General features: G+C 49.7%; 1 pseudogene across 1 annotated transcript in view; it reads left to right on the forward strand.

Annotated features, from left to right (window-relative positions):
• LOC146799983 (uncharacterized) overlaps positions 1 to 15,616 on the forward strand; it is a 390,259-nt pseudogene that overhangs the window by 241,265 nt on the left and 133,378 nt on the right. The window contains exon 6 of the transcript XR_014968028.1: positions 1,436 to 1,511. The product of XR_014968028.1 is annotated as an uncharacterized LOC146799983 (transcript). The remainder of the gene's footprint in view (positions 1 to 1,435; positions 1,512 to 15,616) is intronic.

A 15,616-nucleotide genomic window follows, 5' to 3' on the forward strand; every position in this document is an offset into this window, starting at 1 on the left:
ACGTTTTGAGGAAATCTTATTTAATATTCGAGATTAAACTGTCACGCTGGATTTTTCATAAAAGTAAATCTTCTGCAAAACGTCTTTACTGGCGGAAAGACGGTTTTACTTTGGGGATTTTTACACTGTTCTTTTGAACAAAAGTGCTGCAGAATAGTTGTCAGCAAAATCAGTATTTGTTACGTAGTATAAATGATGTACTTTGAATAATCCCCAGCAAACGGAAGTATTCATATCCTGTGCCCAAAAAGCCCTTGCTGTGCAAACTTCAACATCGGAGTATTTACGTGGACAAAGTTACAAGTCCCACCGTTTCAAGGAATGTTAAACCCGGAAATCCGCAACTGTTTATAGCTGGAATGGGTATTCAATGTGCAGCGAATTTGTGGCACCAGGTCATGTGCTCCCCGCCTCGGTGATGGACGGCTGTCTGTTCGCTTCATTCACTGCAGCGCCTGCATCCAAGGGTTGTCATGGAAACGGTTGCCCAGAGCCACCATCCGGGTCCCACAAAGTCACTTGGAAAAGTTAGTGGTGTGTGAGGCCTCCAGTCCCGTCCCTTCTCAGGGCGCGCACACATGATCCAAGGATGCTGGCGGGCACGGTTACCAACCCAGGGGTCCGACTGAAGACAATCTCTCCTTGGTCCCGCAGAGATTTAAGGGGCCGAGTGGGCAAAGGAGTCTGACCCCTGCCATGTAATCCCTTCTTGGAACAAGGGGCAAGCGGGGTTGGCCCTGCCACCCCGTGCTCCTGCAGCCCCAGGCTGTCACCCGAGGCCTCAAGCTGTCCATCAAACTCAGCATCTCAGCTGACAGCAGCACCCCCCCGCCCACGCCGATGAACGTGGGGACCCCCTACAGAGACCCCTCCTCTGGTCCTCTTCTGAACACAGAGTGCGGCGGCTCAGTGAGTTAAGCACCTTCTTCAGAGCTCTATGTGCTACTTGTGATCACAACTGTTCTGGCCAGTGGCATCTGGTATTAAGGGGCGTAGGGGGCATTGCCCTACCTACCAGCATCGGGGAAAACTAAAGAGAGACAGAATGAAGCACTTCTTTTAAATCTGCTCCATGGTGTTTAATGAACACCATGGAGCAGTTTTAAAAGAAGCCTCACTGCTTGGTGCTCCCTCCTGAAACCCAAAATATTTTTTTTACATAGTTTCAGTAAAACTATGTAAAATCTTTTTCTTGTGCTTGTCTCGGAGTCTTCCTGCACATGCATGTGCAAAGCTCCTAGCCCTCGAGTCAAGCAAGGTGGCTGGTGACATCAGCCTTGTGGGAGTGGCTGCATAAAGCGGTAGTGCCTGGCTTTCAAATGGGACGCTAAGGAATTGGCCCAGGGTGCGGTGAGTGGAGCGCCATTCAGGATAATGGGTAGGGGCAGGGCTGGCGCACAGTGCAGGGGACTGGCTAGCTACGTAACTTTGGTAGCCCCTATTTCCGGGACACAGTTGCTGGAAAAGAAAGGCGCGTGCAGCCGTGGTGGTTTGAAACGAGCGTGCAGCAGGTTGGTCTTTGAAGTTACCGAGAGCTGAATTGGTGCACGGGGGCTGCCATTAATTATAAAATACGGACTCGGAGTCTTCCAGCTTGATTTTGCGGCGTCCATAGCACCAGCCTCGCTCTAACTCTAACACAACCCATGAGAGATAGAATCATGTTCTTGGAAGTGAAACTCGTGAGTTTAAAGAAATAACTTTATTCTTTTCTGTCTTGAGTGAAGTAAAAAATGCTGTGCAGCGGCGGTTTGTTTACATTGTGGCTGCAGTGGTTTAGGTACAAAACATCGAGCAAATATTTGAAAGTATTCTTATCTCATTTTAGAAATCAGTGCCTCCGCCTTTTGTTTAACTAATGATGACGTTCATTGATCTGTCACCCACGGGAAAGCATACAGCGTGCGCAATCTACCCTGGAGGGCCGGCGCGTTTACCTTGTGCAGGAGATTGAGGATGAAACCTACAAGGCACTGGATAACACAGACTTTAAAACAAGGGAACTCACCACCAGCTTACAAATGGATTACGTGTGCCCAGATATGTTGCTAAAGCGCACACTGAAAAAAGAGAACTTTTCAACATGCGCTTTTATTGCCACACCTGTGATGCTCGCTAATTTGAGTCTCGGCCACTTAAATGTTGTCATTTTCATTTAAATACGCATTGATGTTAACCAGTAGAAACCCACGTGAAACACGGGGAATGGCTATGTACCATTGAACGCTCGAGCCTTGTCTGATCTCAGTGACTGGCTCTGGCTCGGCTTTGAGCCAAAAGCAAGCCGAGCTGCGAGTGTGTGACTGAGTGACATCTCCAGCACATTGCGTGATATAGAGAGGAGGAGAGATAGATTGGGGGTGGTGGGGGGAGGGGCAGAAACCGGGCAGAGCAGTGGAATAGAGGCAGAACAGAGGAACATGGACAATGGTTGGAAAGAGGCAGTGATGGCAGAGAGGACGAGGCGGTGACAGCCTGAGGAGGGACAAGTGAAGGAGAGAGGACAGAACATTTGGCAGGGGGCAGCAGTGAGAAGTGAGAAAAGAGAAAGAGCGAGGAGAGGAAATATCTACCATTGAAGAGGGCTGGGACCGTGACAGGATGAGGTGAAAGCAGGTAGGGCTGCGGGAGAGTCAGTAGCGTGGACATGTGACTACCTGTGACTGCCTGCACGACCGGCCCATCAGGGGCACCGACCTGTCACAGTATGCCTGTGGGCATCAATGAGTCCACACGCAACTGCACCCCTCTCCTACCCTTCTCTATCTTCCCAATCTGTCACTGCATGGCAACAGTGCGGCTAGCTCGTCCCATCCTTGGCTCGGCTCTTCACTTGACTGCTGATGCCTTCAATTAGAATTTAATTGGCCGGGTGTCCCGGGGGAGTTGGTCTTCAACAATCCTTCGGGAGTGCGGCAAACACTTGTGCGCTATTAGCACATTGAGACACATTTATAATCACCCAGCGCATGCAGAGCTGCAGGGGCAGCAGCAGCACAATATTAGAAGCGTCAGAACCACTGCCAGAGGCATTCTGACCCACCATTGTCCCTACGATAACGGCCAACTTTGAGTGTTTTTTTTTTCTGTGTGCAGTTTTATAAAGCGCAAACTGTGCCCAAAGGTATTACAGCGCTCCTTTACATTGCAGTTACATTAAATAAGGCCACACTAGGTCCTTGCTTGTGCTGGTCAGCATTCCCCGTCTGATGGAGGCCCAGGCCAACGTCATAACATCCATCTCGGACAGGAGGGCCTATAACAGAGGGCCAGCCTAGGCATAGGCGGGAGATGGATTGAGGTATGCAGCTGGTTGTTTACATTGTATAGTATGCAGCTTGTTATTAATGCATGTTTCAAGATTATTTGTTTTACTTTTAATAATTATAGGGTGTAAAGAATACAATTTAAACTGACAAAACGTTCTTTTTCAAACACCTTTCAGGTTCTGTTCTTTCTTGTTTATTTTATCTTATTTTGGTTTATTACTCTGAGTAGGAGAATAAGCTACAGATTTGAGAGAAAGGGATCTCTTTGTTAACATGACTTAAGAAGAACCAAAGGAAAACTACTCCACTCTGTCTTTTCCTGAATGTAGAACATTTCATGTTGGAATGTACAGTGTACACATTTTTGCGGTGATGATGGGGCAGGACAAGGGAGAAGGTGGCATAACTGCTCAAGCCTGCCTCCATAGCAGTGCTTAATTTGAGGCAGTGGTTGCCGGTGCAGTCCACTGTACTCATTTTTGTGCATCACCACTTATTTTTCCTCATCAAATATTTACTAAGGGCAAGAATGCTAAAAACACACAAAGAAGAGAAATATGGAGAATAAATCATCACACAGGGAGAAAGCAGGAGCCTATTAGAGTGAGACAATGGGGGCGGAAGTGCTTCCAGGTGGATTAAAGACACATGAGGTGGAATCAAGACTGCTCAGCCTTGGTATTTGGTGCGCTGACATTTAAAAGCACCGGGGGTAACCATCTTCCCACAACTCATCTTTCACTTCAAGCTCACTCGCTGTGTTCTTGCATGAGTTCAACTCAAATCTCTGTTTTCCGCTCACCACTTTTAGAATCCACCAGCCGTCACTGGTACTGGCCATTCATCCTTCCACGGCACCGGATACCAGCAAACGTCCAGTGCTTCTCACCCTATCTGTCCACAGCGAATTATTAGAAATAGAAATGAACATGAGACAGGAAGAGGGCCGACGCGCCCTCAGCGAAGGCAACACCGCTAAGGTTGAGCCGGAGACCACCCATGCCCAGGGCGTGAGTACCCCGCTTGCGCGTGACACACACCGCGTGCACCCCTACTTACTCGCATCCGGTGCTCACCTGTGCATGTAAAGGACCGGCCGCCTCCCCTCTCAGATACCGGACACAAAACAGCTTGTGAATTAACAAAAAAGAGTCTGCTGTACCTATATACTTCAATTAAACGCAATTAAGTCGATTTATACAAGAGACCACTCTTGCTAGACCATGCATAGACATATAAACAAGAGTCAGGTTGTAACATTAATATTTTAACTTTTATTTTCAAATTAATTGAAGCAAATCATAGATGCATAAATCATATATGAATAGAATGCTTAAATCACAAAAGACATTAGAATCCTAAAAACCAATATTCCCATGGACTATCTTAAACAGAAGTCATTCACACATTCGCACCCTCAATTGAACCCATCCAAACCGAGAGAACACACTCAACATACACCCTAAAATCTGGAAAGTTATAATTCAGAGGCCCAAAACATCTAGTATATCTTGTTTTTGTCCCTAAAAATGGCGAGTATTGATATACTATTGATGATAATTTGATAGCCAAAGAGGCTCAGAAGAAAAAGAGAGAGTAAAAAATTCTCCTTTGATTGAATATATACAAATAAATAAATGGCGCACAGTCTAAATATATCTATACAGTTAACTTGAGTGCGATATGAAAACAAAAGAACACATCAATTGAAGACGCCGACACGCGTTTCGGTGTAACACCCCCTTTCCCAGGTACCACCTTCTTCAGGGCGTGAACTTATTTGTGTCCGATGTCCATGGGATCTGTTAATTGATAAGCAAAATAGAAATGCACTCTGGTTCAGTATCATGTAAGCAGGGCTTACTATATAGTATAAAATACAATGATAAGTTACAACTTTTTATTCAAATTAAGTATATGCACTGGTCTACACGCAAGAGTGGTAAAAAACAGAATAAATAGGCTGTCCATGATAACTGCACAAAACAGCTCGTGCCCATCGACAGTGGTGGCCCTGGGGCGGGGTCATCCATGCCTGACACTGGGCATGGACCCCTGCTGTGGCACACGGGCAGACCTACGCCTCCAGGTGGCACGGCAGATAGGGATCGGTCTATTTGTTTTTTTAAAAGCGTCCATGGTGCATTATTTATTCTAGTTCTAAAACCCTCTGCACAAGATGAAGTAGATCAACACAACTCGTTGCAAATGCTCTCTGTACACACATTTAGCTGAACGTAAGCACTGCCTCCAGGCCCCACACCAAGACAACTGGTCCCACACCAACTGTACCTTACCACTGTACAAAACATCTCTCACCGAATATCCCTTCAGTGTCCGAAACAGCAGTCATATAGGGCATACCCATTGAACAGCAACAACTAGACCCTGTGCGCATGCTTGGGGGCCTCCCTATCAATAGTGCAAAAGGTGCAGTGGCACCAGTGCACAAGAGTCTGAGAGGGCATGGCAACCCATAATGGCTATTTTTAATGCCAAACTAGAGATTGGGGGAAAGTATGTCTCCATCGCTTGTGTTAGGGTCCTGCACATTGTATCTGTAAAAAAAAACATGCACATGCACGGTGGAAACCAACACACTTCTATTCACGTGCCTTAGACACAAATGTATCTTTCTACCGCTGCCCTCCATGCTCATACCATCTGCACAACAACATACCCCATGCACGTGCCAACCTCACACAAAATTCCTGCTGCACGTGCCCTCTGCTCCCAACAGAACTCTGCAAATACCCCTATAAGTACATGCAAGCTTTGCACATGGCCTCTTGTTTGCAGGGATCTGTTAGCATGAGATGAAAGCCATTTTGTACTTGGCAGCCATCTTAGTTAGCTATGTGCTAGCCATTTTCTTTTTTCCCTCTTCCAGAACTACGCACATGCTCAGTAGGGCCTAGCTAGTAGAATGCACCTGCTCCTAGTATAGAACTGTCAGGCTGTTCTAACTGATGTCAGCAACTCATTACTCCTCCTACTTGTTGACTGTGCATTTTCTGTATGACCATCTATGTGTGTAACTCTTCTCATGTGTACTTTTACCGCCTTCTTTTGAGCCCCTGTGTAGGTATATAAGGCCCCTGTTCTCTGTACTCCTTAGAATGCCTCCTACAGTGACTTGAGGGTACTGTGTGACGCAATCTCCCTCATCTGAGGTTAAAAAAGATGTCTTTTATATTACAGCTTCTGTGCCAATCTCTTCTTTGTTGGTTTAAAAGGACCAGGTGTATCAGTGAAACCCCTGAGAAGGTTTTGATTTCTTCACTCTATGCGTGCTGCTGTATCCCAAAACAGATATCTGCTTAGCTCCTTTGTCCATTAACACCCCTATGCGCACACACTCCCCATACAAATAAAACTGGAAGCATTAATGTGGCATTTTGATAGCAAAACGGCTGAATAATCCTAAAGGCCAAAATAAATTATTGAATAGGAACTCGAGCCACCACTGGATAAACAAGAAACATTTTAAGTAAATAATTCCAAGATAGACAGACTTTTTGTCATTAAATTGTCAAAAGACATCTAGGCCTCTGTTGGTGAGTAGCCGGTGTGATCAATTCGATAGCATCACACTCTTGAACCTGTCCATGGCAGGCTGTTATCCTGCTGGGACCTGCAGTGCATGTCTCTCTGCATTACCAGCCTGCTTGGGGAACAAGCATTTGCCATTCAATAGGTCTCCCCTTTTGCGAGAGTTTGAGCTCTTGGCATTATAAATGAGAATGCCTTTTATTTATGTGTTGGTTATTAAAACATAAATGAAACAAATATCTTTAAAAATTCAAAAGTACAACTACGAACAAAAATAAAAAAATATATGAATAAAATATAAAAAGAGAAGATTGTGTTCTTTCTCCTACATTCACATCTTCTGGCCTTACCCATATAATGTATATGGACCCAAATTAGGTTGCCCTATTAATGTTCTAACTGGTGTTTCATCTACTAAGCAAAATCGATTCATATTAGTTAGCCTTATGTTTATGTTAATAGGTAAAAAATCCTCCTTTCCACGGTTTCTTAGACTAATTTCTCCCATTCCTTGCGTGAGTTAAGTCCCTGTCTAATGGTGTTGAGTATAGAAATGTACCATTGCTCTCTTGCTTTCCTTTTTTCCTCCATGTTACCTCCTCTTTTATTCATGGTCACTTCTTCTGAAATATACCATTCAAAGTCAGTTTCCTTATATCCATGTTCAATAAAGTGGGCCACTAAAGGAGCATTCCCCTTTTTAGTTTTAATAGCGGATCTGTGTATCAAAAGACGTATACTCAATTCACGGCCCGTCTCACCCACATATGCCTGTCCACAGGGTCATCTTAACAAATAATTTGTTTGCTACGACAGTTGTTAAGTGTGTGGGTGACTACAGTTCTACCATTGTGTTTCAGTTCCTTAGCTACTATACATTGTGAACACAAAGAACAACTGCCACATTTGGTGTTGCCCTTCACTCTGGAATTGTCGATGGTTCTCTGTTTGTACATAGGTTCCTCCCTATACCAACCGGTTACGAAGGTTCATGTTTCTTTTATAGGCAAATCTGGTTTCTCTAATCTCACATTTTCATCCTCATTCAGTATGTTCCAGTGTCTGTTTATTCAGTTTTTAGGTCGAGGACCGTCCAGTCTGCCGAAGGCAGAACCGGAAGTTGGAGATTTAATGTTTCTGAGAGTGGCTCCTTAGCCCGCCTCTCTTTTTGCCTCTCCTCCATTGTCTGGCTTCCTAAACAGAGGCCAGCCATTGGAGGAGAGAGCCGTCCCTCCAAATAGGCTCCGTCTTTTTCAGATTCGGGGGCGTTTTCTGTGCTGTTCTTTCCACTTTTTAGCCACACCCTTTTAGAACAGCAGGAACACGCCCCGAATCCGAAAAAATTTCGAAGCTTCCATCCGCCATTTTTTTGCTGTCGTCTGGCCGTGAGGATCCATCCGTCCGGCGCCGTGTTGTTGTGCTGGTGGCGGTGCTGCCGGGGCAGGCTCCAGTTCGAGGAGCAGGGATCCGCACCGTGCTTTGGACTCCTTTCCCCCTTGTGCCTCCGGGGCTGGCATTTCCCCGGACTCGCAGTGATCCCGCCGGAGATGGTGTTGGTTACAGACTCCCACGCTGGCTCCTGCGTGGTGTCTCCGGTTCAGGTAGTGCTCCAACTGTCTATGTTAAGCTTCGGGGCTTTACCACGGTCGACCGGACCGTGGTAAAGCCCCGTGTCCCAATGTTAGACCTTGGCCTAACCGTGACGTGACACAGAGTAAATCTTTCCCTTCACCAGCTTCAGTGTCTAGGGTCACGGTGCGGCCCTGCCCATCTGTGCTCTGTTTGATTTGTGATATCTGCTGTCAGAAAGGGCACTCAGACAAAAGGAATGACTAATTGCACATGAAGGTGAGGTGTCTGAAGCCAGACTCGCTAACAGATGGAAAAGAGCCTCGAATGCCACGGTTTCGTGGCACAAGCTTTCAGCTTAGGACAGCATTGTGTCCTCTCTTCAAGCTGGGGAAAAGATATGTCTATTGAGCCCACGTTATTTCGGATACATTTCAGGATAGCGTGCAGTAATAATAATTATTACATACATAATATTTATGCCACACGAAATATAAAGTGAATTGTAGGAATTCAGACATATGACGTGCAGCATATATGCTGCACACGCTTGCTGCCATCGTAAAGACCACCAAGCTGTTTGAGCAGGTTGGTAGACTTGGCAGCTGCAGGTTACAGAAGGACCTCTGCGTCAAATGCATGCACCTCAAGGGTACGATGCTTTCACCTACAGGCTGTACTGCAGCAAGTATTTTAACCCCAACCCTGATGCTGTGATTGGATAAAATCTGCGAAATACAAATTGCACCAAAATATATGGAACAAGTGGTTTCGCCATCAGAATTGAACAAGTGTTGCTTTTGCACCGTGAGACTTTCCAGCTGATTCCTTATCCACTATAAACTATCACGCAAAGTGATTAATTTCTAACAGGTACAGTAAGCCTTTTGAATGTTAGTCTCACGTTTCTCATTATCGTTATTTTCTTCGACGGCTGCATTTGTGAACCGAAGCTATATGCACTGGTCGATAGGTTATCAATGAATGGACTGCACCTTTCCTGATTTTGTCCTTACCAGCTCCAGTTTTCCAAATATTTAAATGTCCATTTCCCACTCTTTAAATCAAACAAGCCGGACGGTATATTTTCGCAACTATCAAAAGCCACCTCACGTCCTCTGTAACGTTATTTAGGACTATCGTATGTTTTTTACCCAGTTGCATTATCTATGCATTCTAGATCTTGTAAGTCTATACGTATATGGTGACATTCCAAGTCCCAGAATGCAGAGCGTTTGGCTGTAAAGCCAGGATTGGCTGAATATGCCGGAAATGGCACGAGCCTGCTTGGAATTCTATTAATGTCAGCCAAGTTAAGTGTTCAACACGCTTTCTGCAGCTTACGCACACAGTAGTGAGATTTGCAGGCCTTCAATTACATGTGCTTGGTGTGGTTTCTTTCATTCAGACAGATGGGGGCACTCCCATAGTACCACTCTGTGCACCCCTTGACTCAGTGATAATGTGGGGGTGTCAATGAAATGGGTTATTGCTTTAGGCTTTCTTCAGAACAGTTCAGCGAGCATGCTCGTCATTCTTTCTTCATTAGACTCATCAAAATACACAAGTCCCTTTGAAAGCAATCAACACTTCTCTCAAATACAGCCAGGTGCGTTTTTTTCCACCTGCATAGCGGAAAGCTTCTCTGCGCGCGCTTTATTTTACATAATATATCTGTTTTTCACAAGAAGTTGATTTAACAGTACACGTTAAACGTGGCATAAAATCCCTGGATAGATTGTAGTAACATACGTAGTTTATTGGTTGCCGGTCATGAAGGAACACGAGTTTATATAATGCGGCATTGCACAGTCGATTATTGCACAAAGAGCACCCCCGAACTGCCGCTGGACATTTGACAAACTGTTAATATGCACAAATGCGCTATAGACATAATGACACTCACCAGTTGGTGCAAGGCGGGCTGGAGTTATCCATTGTTTTAGTCCATGGATTAAACCAAGTGATATTACCAGCTGCCTCGCTCCATAGGTTTTCGGGTTCCTGCACGGAAGCCCGGAACACCTGGTCATAGCTGGCCTGCAGGCAGTGACGGCTCAAGAGAGAAAAGTTCCGACAGCAGGGATCAGGTGGAGCAGAACACAGCGGTCCGCGTGAAAACAACACGGGAAACCCCAAGGATCTTGGCGGCTGAGTCCGAGGAAGACGACCCGGCTGCTGTGTTGCACTCGTAAAAGTCATAGTGACCACACCGTCATCCGCTCCACTCAACACACATGCACAGACGTCACCCAAGGATTACACTGACACTTTCATTGTGGGTGAAGAACTGCTGCAGGTTTATTTCATACAACATAAGTATGACAATAAATGGGTTATCTTACGGGCGATCCAGGGCAAGCAGCCCCTCGCTGCTCCGCCCGCCTGGTGAGCCAGCACGCACGGTGGGTCGATGCCCAGCAGTGCGGCACATATTTTCAGATCATCCACTGAGTCACGTGATCTGTCTCCTACTCCCGCCCCTTTTGACAGGGGCGGAGCGTGTTGTGGCACACCCCCGGTTGGTCAGGCCCCCCAACCGCCCGAAGGACTAACGGGGCGCCATCGCGGTCTTCCCAGAACCTCCTTCGGCTCCCGGACCTTGGCTCTGGCACCCTTACTGTGCCGGACAGGGGTACCCTTACTGTACCGCCTGTCGCAGAGGTACCCTTACTGTACCCTTCTGCCTCCAGATCGCCCTGTAACTCCGCCTGCAACGCAAAAAGAAATATTAAAACATTCCAATAACGCGCCGCCTCTGCCGCGCAGGGTAAGCGGAAAGGGTGGGAATACGCGTGGCCAGGTAGGAGCGGCGCGCAGGAAGCAGAGGAGGATCTGGGGGAGAGAGGCGCCTAAGTAGGGGGGTCTAGCCTCGCCCCCCCCGATCGGCACGCCTCCTGAAGGCAAATTCATTGGGAGCTCCCCTCCCTGGGCGCGGCCTCGCTAGCGAGGCGGAGCAGGGGGGGGGGATGCTGCGACGGGCGGCCACTAGAAGGCTGCCCTGCTGATGTCCCTCTGCGTGGGACGCGGGCAGCGGCATAGTGACCACACCGTCATCCGCTCCACTCAACACGCATGCACAGACGTCACCCAAGGATTACACTGACACTTTCATTGTGGGTGAAGAACTGCTGCAGGTTTATTTCATACAACATAAGTATGACAATAAATGGGTTATCTTACGGGCGATCCAGGGCAAGCAGCCCCTCGCTGCTCCACCCGCCTGGTGAGCCAGCACGCACGGTGGGTCGATGCCCGGCAGTGCGGCACATATTTTCAGATCATCCACTGGGTCACGTGATCTGTCTCCTACTCCCGCCCCTTTTGACAGGGGCGGAGCGTGTTGTGGCACACCCCCGGTTGGTCAGGCCCCCCAACCGCCCGAAGGACTAACGGGGCGCCGTCGCGGTCTTCCCAGAACCTCCTTCGGCTCCCGGACCTTGGCTCTGGCACCCTTACTGTGCCGGACAGGGGTACCCTTACTGTACCGCCTGTCGCAGAGGTACCCTTACTGTACCCTTCTGCCTCCAGATCGCCCTGTAACTCCGCCACAGCTCTGGGGAGGCTTCCGTCGCTGCCAGAGCCCCTCTCCCCCATAGCTGCTACTGATGCCCTGCCCTTGCTAGCGCCTCTTGCACATCCAGCAAGAACATGTCCATACCTACCCTGGACAGGTGTACCCCATCTGGCTCGTAGAACCCCCTGCACCTTCTCTTGGATCAATGCATGTCTGACGAAGCCCATGCCCCTGCGCTCCATGAATTTTTGCATGGACCTATTGACCCTCCTGCGTGACCGATCTACTGCTGCCGGTGACCTGGCCCCCCTCCAAGTTCTGCGGGGGACAATCTCAGACCACCACACTTCGCATGAACCCACAACCTGGCTGATGGCTGGCAGGTCCGTTTGCATGGACAGAAGCAGGGCCCTCCTTCCCCTGGAAACAAGGTCATTTCCCCCAAGGTGCAAGATGATGACCGACGGCTGTACCCCCCCAGCCGCCAAACGCTGTTCAATTGAGCCCCGTGCTTCGCTCCATTTCATCCCCGGGGAGCCCAACCACACGAACTGTGTTTTAACAAAACTCTGCGACCAATTCCTGTGCGCTGCCCAGCGTTCCAACCTCGTGATGTAGGAGTGTCCCATCAACCAAACCTGGTGACCTGCCAATGAAACGATGAAGCAGCTTTTAGGTAGTTGTATCTTTATTTGCACACAAAATTATACGGGGGATACCCGCTGTAGAACACAGTTTAAGGACGCTCGGATATGTTCATCCGCAAAGGAATACTCAAGTCGGAAAACTCTAAAATGTACATGCTGCATCAAGGTCGGACATATCTCTTAAAACAATCGGACTCCCAGCGCCCCACACCCTTCACACCCTCTGGGCCCAGGCCGGCTTTGGCGGCTGAGGTGGCAGCGCCAATTCGGAAAGAGTGGGAGGAGAACCTGCGCCCACTCCCAGGTAAACCCCCCTTGTCGAGGGCGGCACCCAGAATGCGATCAAACTGAAACCTGGTGAGGGGGGACCCATCTGCATGAATCAGGAAGGGCCCCGGCCCCGCTGGGCGTAAGGCCAGGTATTCCCTCACAGTGTGGACCGGGCAGTACCTGTCGTCCCCCAAGGCTTGTAGGACAACTGTCTTTCCCCTCCCCGCCTGGTCTGTCTTGGATTTGCGAATGCGAAGCTCCAAGGATACATTAAGGGCCATGTCTGCGATACCCAGCACTGTGCCAGACAGGTCAACCTTGGATTTCACCACCAGCTCGCTGACCCTAAAGGCGCCAAAAAATGCCAGGCAGAATGCCGTTGAAAAGAGTCTTGCTTCGAACGGGGAGAAAGTAATCAGGGGTACGGTGTCCAGGATGCGCTGTAGGTCCTTGAATTCAATGGGTGCCCTGGTGTCCGGTTGTCTAACCTCCTCCCTGGCCCAGCCCTTCAGGGCCGCCCTAATCTTGAAAGAACCCGTTGGGTCGACACCCCCATCTAGCTTGGCATCGTGGCGCACGGCTGCCAGGTGACCACATGTCCATGAGTGGGATTTGCCGTTCTCCTTGGCCCACACCACGAAGGTCTCCACCTGATCCTCGCTCCCCAAGGCTAGACCACCCTGCGCCTCCACTACTGCTCTGAACGTCGCTAACTGGGAGCCGTACTTCTTCTGCGTTGCCGGCGCCAGGGACCTCTCCCCCATTCTCCTCAGTCTTTCCCCCACCGAAGCAGGCGCCAAAGGTGGTCTGGGAATGGTGTCATCTCTGCCCTTGCCCGCGGCCATGCCTCTCGAAACCGGAGCCACTGAAAGCGAGAAAGAGCGTCAGCTGCCACATTCCTGACACCCGCAATGTGCCGCGCCCTAAACTCAATGTTGCTGCGCAGCCCTTCCTTCACTAACTCCCTCAGCAGACTTAGAACTAGCGGGCACGAGGCAGTAAGACCGTTGATGGCGTGCACCACCGCCATGTTGTCTGACCAGAAAACTACCTTCATGTTGCTTAGGCTGGCCCGCCATAAGTGCAGCGCAACGAGGATGGGAAAGAGTTCCAACACTGCAATGTTGTTTGTTACCTTCTTCTTACGCCATGCATTAGGCCACCTCATAGCGCACCACTCTTCGCCTAAGATCACGCCAAAACCTTCCCTACCAGATGCATCTGAGAACAGGCAAAGCTCCTGGCTGGCTACCCACGGGGCCCTCCAAATCACCGTCCCATTGAAACCAACGAGGAATTCTGCCCACATTGCTAGATCCGCTTTCAAGCCCGCAGTCAATCTTACAAAATGGTGCTTCTGCAGTACATTTGCCGTGGCCCCTGCCAGCCTCCTTGAGAATACCCTGCCCGCTGGAATCACCCTAGCTGCAAAGCTTGCCCACCAAGCTCTGGACAGCCCCTAGGGTCGCTTTGTCCTTGCCCCGCAGCGCCTGGATGTCCTGCAACAAGCCCTGAACCTTCTCAGCGGGAAGCCTCGATTCACCTTTTACCGTGTCAAGCTCCACACCCAAAAAGGTCAAGACCTGTGCCGGCCCCTCGGTCTTACCTGGGGCAAGGGGAACTCCTAGTAACTCTGCCAGCTCCTCAAAGCGTCTCAGCCCTACCGCACACTCGTCTGTCCCAGCCGGGCCAAAGAACAAGAAGTCATCCAGGTAGTGGGTCACCTGCGTGATCCCATGAAGGTCCCCCAAGGCCCACTGAAGGAACGAGCTGAAGGCTTCGAAGTAGGCACAGGAGACTGCGCAACCCATTGGCATGCAGCAATCATAGAAGAACTGCCCCGCCCACTTGAAACCTAGGAGGTGCTGGCTATCTGGATGCACCGGCAGCAGGCGAAATGCGGACTCGATGTCCGCCTTCGCCAGCCACGCCCCTTTCCCTACTCTCCGGACCAGGTCAATGGCCATGTCCAGGGAGCAGTATGACACAGAACAAATCCCCTCATCCAGCCAGTGGTTCACAGAATTCCCCTCCGGGTACGATAGGTGGTGGATCAAGCGATAGGCACCCTGCTGTTTCTTCGGTACCACCCCCAGCGGTGAGACCAAGAAATGATCCAGGGGGGGGCTGCTGAACGGCCCCGCCACCCTCCCTGCTGACAACTCCTTTTGTATCTTTTGAGCCACCACCCCGGGCATATCCCTGGCTGACTTCAGGTTCAGTGCGTCCCTGGACTCCAGCGGTCCCGTGTAAGGAATCCTAAAACCATCAAGGAACCCACCCGCTAGTAGGGCCCTGTCCTGCACCAACGGATAGCGCCTAATGAGCGGGATGAAATTATCCAGGATGATGGGGGAAGGGCCCTTCACGGGCCTGGGGCGCTGTGCGGGGGGCCCAGGAGTGCAGGGGGTGGAGGTGGCGGTGGGGGGCCCTAGCGTGGGGGGTGGTCCGTCCCTTATGGTTTCATTGGCGTTGCTTGTCTGTCCTGTTGGGTGTGGAAGGCTGTAGCGCGCCCTGGCTGGAGGTGCAGGTGGTCGCAGGGTGTTGTGCGCCGCACTTGCTGCAGCTGTGTGCGAATTTGCATGACCTTCCCCAAGTGCAGTTGCCCCAGTTATAAAGCCGGCATGTGCCTGAATTGAAGCGCTTGGAGCTCTGCCTCTGCCCCCGACCCCTGCCCCCACGAAAAGACTGCTTGAAGGGGCGCCTGGGAAACTGGTCCTTTTTCCTGTCGTCTGACTCCCCTTGCCCTTTATATGCCTGATCCTTCCTATCCCGTGTGGGTCGGCACATGT

Source organism: Triturus cristatus, chromosome 8, assembly GCF_964204655.1.
Source record: "Triturus cristatus chromosome 8, aTriCri1.1, whole genome shotgun sequence".
Lineage (NCBI taxonomy): Eukaryota > Metazoa > Chordata > Amphibia > Caudata > Salamandridae > Triturus > Triturus cristatus.